Source organism: Myxine glutinosa, chromosome 1 (assembly GCF_964187855.1).
Source record: "Myxine glutinosa chromosome 1, kmMyxGlut1.1, whole genome shotgun sequence".
NCBI classification, from domain to species: domain Eukaryota; kingdom Metazoa; phylum Chordata; class Myxini; order Myxiniformes; family Myxinidae; genus Myxine; species Myxine glutinosa.
In genome coordinates, this window is record NC_136261.1 from 133,604,232 (window position 1) to 133,609,479 (window position 5,248).

Here is a 5,248-nt window from a genome sequence, read left to right on the forward strand (position 1 = left end):
CCGGTCTTGCCACCATACAGCGCCAACCATACCGTGTGGGTGCCGGAGGCACGAATCGTGCATGCCGGTCCTAGTGAGACCGACGCAGCACGGATCCCCTCCAGTCCCTGCAGCACACAACTCACCGGGGACTAACGTTCCTTACCCATCCCACTAAGGACTACCCCGGTCAGTGTCGATGCTTGGGCCGCGTCCTCACCATGCGCGACCCACTCCACACTCGCACACCCAGGTGCACACATGCCCCCCACACACTTTGTTGTGCCCTCTTCCTTTCACTCCGCTAACACACACTCTGGTGCACACCACCCAGGTGCACACATGCGCTTCACACACCGTTACCGCACACTCCGGTGCACACTCTTCCTTTACACATTCAGCCATCGCACACTCCGGTGCACACTCGGCCATCGCACACTCCGGTGCACACTCTCTCTCATACTCCGTAACACACTCCTGCTCTACGCACTTCGTTACGCACTCCCTCTCACAATGGGCCCTTCGCGAACGCCCGGGTCTCGCCTCTCTCTCAAGCGCGGCGAGCACCCGTTCACGCCAAACACATTCTCACCATTAGCACCACTCACCTCGGGGCTCTCCTTCCCCTGCTTCTCCGCCAGCACCTGTAAACTTTTTATTTCGTCAGCAAGCACGGCATCACGGTGCAAACACAGTCTTTGTGCGCATTCCATCACCACCTCCCATGATTTGCTCCCTGTCTCTCCCGTCTCTTCAATTCCAATTATCTCTTCTAACACGACGATCGTAGGTGCCCCTAAAATTTATTTCTCCAATTCGACGATCGTCGGCTCCTCTACACCTCGCGTCGCTACTCCCATAGCCCCATATTTTTCACTAATTTCACCGGGTCCTCCCGGTGTCAAACCCCATAGTCAATTTGGCTGTGCTCCGCTCTACCTCACTCTCCACGCGTTCTCCGCACCGCGTCACCCCGCCGTGTACCACCGCGATCTTCCCGCTCAGCCTACGCCCAATGTCCTCCCCCATTTTTTTCATATCACTTCTCATTTCCCTTCTTGCTTTGTCCCCCTGGGTATCCATTTTGTTTTTCAACCCTTCCATGTTACACCTTGCTTTGTTCCTCATATTCTGCATATCGCACCTGGATTCCTCCCTCATTTCTCTCATTTCCCTCGTGGATTTGCCCCACTTGTCCCCATTGGGACACTTGTCAACTGCAAGACGTCCAAGACCCCAGTGGCATAATGAACTGAGGAATTTATGGCAGAGAACCGATGGACCATGACCCCAGGTCTGAAGGACCCTCGGATGTGACCAGTCGAGAAAGTAACTCTGCTGTGGAAACTGGAAAGTATGATGAAGTCTGATCGCCTAATCCCTCCTTGTTGCAGAAGTTGCAAAGCAGTTTGGCATTTTTGTTGGAAGCAAAACCTTAGTGTGCAAGATCGCCCACCACCAGAGAATGGAGTCCATCAAAGAGTTGCTGGAGTTTTGAAACGCTGATCCAGAGGAGTCTTTGTTACGTCCGGTTACTGGTGATGACACGAGGGTCACACAAAAGACAACTAGTGACAGATAGTGAGGCATAGGAGCTCCGTGAAGCTTGCCTATTCTAGCGGTGGCCAGATAAGTAATCACGTAGCCGATCCATGATCCATCGGGGCCGAGCGAGCAAGGCTTCCGCTGCCGAAATCCAGCGCGGCTTGGGCGATTTTGCCCCTGTTTGGAGAACACCAAGCGAGGCCTTCATCGGGGGCCAAGTGAGCAAGGGCGTGTCGGGACCTGGTTCGTGCCATTGACCGAGTGGTTCGCACCAACCGGAGCTGTTTTCGGATGACGTGCTGATGTCCTTGGACTTCGCGCCAGGCTCTGGGCCGACGTGCATCGAAGTCCTTTCCAAGGGTGTGGTGCTGACTGGGCCGCTGTGGTGCTGACCGGGCAAACGTGGTGTGGTGCTGACTGGGCTGACGTGGTGTGATGCTGACCGGGCCGCCATGGTGTGGTGCTGACCGGGCTGACGTGGTGTGGTGCTGACCGGGCCGACGTGGTGTGGTGCTGACCGGGCGACGTGGTGTGGTGCTGACCGGGCCGCCGTGGTGTGGTGCTGACCGGGCCACCGTGGTGTGGTGCTGACCGGGCTGACGTGGTGTGGTGCTGACCGAACCGCCGTGGCGTGGTGCTGACGGGGCCCCCGCAGCCGTGATGCCCCCCCAACCCCCCCCCCCCAACCACCCCCTCGTCCCCTTACCCCAGAATTTCCATGTTTTAAATGTTTCCCAGTGTGTACCCTGGATTAGAATAGGTACACCGTATCCCTGCGTGTTGTAAGAGACGACAAAGAGGGTTGGTGTCAGGAAGGGCATCCGGCCATAAAAAACATTGCCTCAAAAAGAGAACCATGACAATTACAACGACATATGGGCAGGGTACAGCCCGAAGTGGAGATCGGTTTCTGAGGTTTGGGACATGGAATGTAGGGACAATGACAGGGAGATCAGGAGAAGTGGTGGAAGTATTGGTCAGAAGAAGAGTGGACATATGTTGTGTGCAAGAGACGAGATGGAAGGGAAGTGGTGTGAGAATGGTGAAGGGTAGGCAGGGACAGAAATACAAGTTTGTGTGGCAAGGGTGCCTGGAGGGCGTGAATGGTGTTGGTGTCCTGTTTTCTGAGGAGTTTGTAGACAGTGTGGTGAGTGTGACTAGAGTGAGTGATAGGTTGATGATGGTGAAAATGATGATTGGAAAGCTCTTGGTGAACGTCATCTCGGGATATGCTCCGCAGGTTGGTCGGAGCGATGAAGAGAAGGACAAGTTCTGGTGTGCGATAGAGAAGCTGATGGAAAACGTGAAAGATGAGGAAGGTGTTGTGGTAGGAGGAGACCTAAATGCACATGTGGGAAGGAGTATGGATGGTTTTGAGGGAGTTCATGGGGGTTACAGATATGGTGTGAGAAATGTAGAAGGTGAAAGGATTTTGGAGTTTGCTGATGGAGCTGATTTGTTGATTTGTAATACTCAGTTCCAGAAAGAGGATAATAAGCTTGTTACATACACGTCAGGTGGGTCGACGACAACCGTTGACTACCTGATGGTGCGTAGGCGAGATAGGGGGCACCTCCGGGACACAAAGGTGATCCCGGGGGAGGAGGCTGTTTCACAGCACCACTTGGTTGTCTGCGACATAAGGGTGAAAAGTGCGAGGAGAGCTCGGCGGGTGAAGTACCAACCGAGATTGAAGGTGTGGAGGTTGAAAGAGGTGACAGTAAGGGAGGCATTAAAAGAGAGGCTGAGTAGGGTAGAGGATGATGTGGTTGAGCTTGAAAGTGGTTGGATGTCAATGAAAGCTAGTCTGTTGGGAGCCGTTGGTGAGGTATGTGGATGGACAAAAGGACCACCGAGGCACTCGGAAACATGGTGGTGGGATGATGAAGTTGGAAAGAGGATTGACGAGAAGAGGAAGAAGTTCAAGGAGTGGCAGAAGGCGAAGGGTACTGGAGCAGAAACAGCAGAGCATGAAAGTTATAAGGCAGCCAAGAAGGCTGCAAAGAAAGAGGTAGCAAAGGTGCAGGAGGCATGTAGGAAAATGTTCTGAGAACGCTTGGATTCGGAAGAGGGTCAGAGAGCAGTATTCAGGATTGCAAAGCAGATAGCGAAAGACAGATGTGATGTGATGGGGGTGAGTTGCTTGAAGGATGAAGTGGGACAAATCGTTGTGGACCCAGATGGAATTAAAGGAAGATGGAAAAGATATATGGAAATGCTGTTGAATACAGAGAATGAATTGGATGGCAACATAGAGAGTAACCCAGTTTTAGGACCGGCAGAGAAGATAACTGAAAAGGAAGTTGAGGAAGCGATAAAAGCAATGAAGTGTAGAAAAGTGGGAGGGCCGACGGGAGTTATGGGAGATATGTTGAAGGCAGTAGTTGGGGTGTGAAGAGAATGACAGAGATCTGTAATCTGGCAGTGAAAGAAGGCCGCATTCCAGTGGATTGGGAACTGCGTACCCTCGTCCCTCTATACAAGGGGAAAGGTGACCCTCTAGAGCAGGGGTGGGGAACCTTTTTCCTGTCAAGGGCCATTTCGATTTTTAGAACATCCTTCGAGGGCCATGCTAAATTATTGAATACATATATCGGACTCACCTAATGCTATGGCTGGAACTGTTTCTCTTTGGCGAGGCGTTTGGTGTCAGGTGGTAGTGATGATGATGCTACTCGCAGCTGGTTTTGCAGGTTTGGGTCAGTCAGTCTTGAGCGGAACCGAGTCTTTGCAAGACTCAGTTTTGAAAAGAACTGCTCACAGCTGTAGGTCGTCCCAAACAGTGATGCAAACTTCAGTGCATGTCTCCTCAGAATGGGAAAATCCTCAGCACGTACATACAGTTTGTAGAACTCGAGCAAAGGGAGGTTGTTGTACCTAGCTTTGAGCTCGTCATTGCTTTGCAGCTCAATGATTTCGTGTTGTAGGTTGTCAGGCACATCAGCTGGTTCCACATTAAACGGCGTGGCAAATATGTTCAGTTCCCTTTGTTTACTTTTCATGTCCTGGAACCTCTCTCCAAATGCCTGGAGGAGTTTTGCACACTCAGCAGCATATTCAGATGTCACAGCAGGCTTTTGTTCTTGCAGAGTGGGAAAGTGGATAGTGTTTCCCCTTTCCAGTTGCACTTGCCACAGCTTTAGTTTAGCTTCAAATGATTTCACATGTGATTGCAGAGAGCTGAGAAGCTGGTTGGGACCTTGGAGCTTGACGTTCAGCTCTGACAGGTACTTGATAATGTCCACCATGAAGCCCAAATCACACAGCCACTTGCTATCACTGAGTTCCATGACAGGTTTCCCCTTCATCTCCATGAACTGTTTCACTTCTTCTCTCAGTGAGTAAAACCGTGTGAGCATATTTCCACGACTCAGCCACCGCACCTCACAGTGGTAAACCAGATCTCCGTACTCTGACTCTAGTTCACTCAGTAGCTCCTTGAACTGGCGGCTGTTCAGCCCTCTGCTTTTGATGACGTTTATGGTGGAAACGATAGTTGTCATCACATTGTTGAGCTTCAGGGACTGTGCACACAGATTCTCTTGGTGTATGATACAGTGGCATACAACTAACTCACTTGGATCGAGACTGAGACGACTCATTTATTTTTTGAACAATGCAGTCAATCCCTTTTGCGTGCCAACCATGGCTGGGGCTCCATCCGTGGCCAGGCCACTTAACTTGTCAAACTGCAGTTCGAATTTGTTCATAGCCAAAACAACTT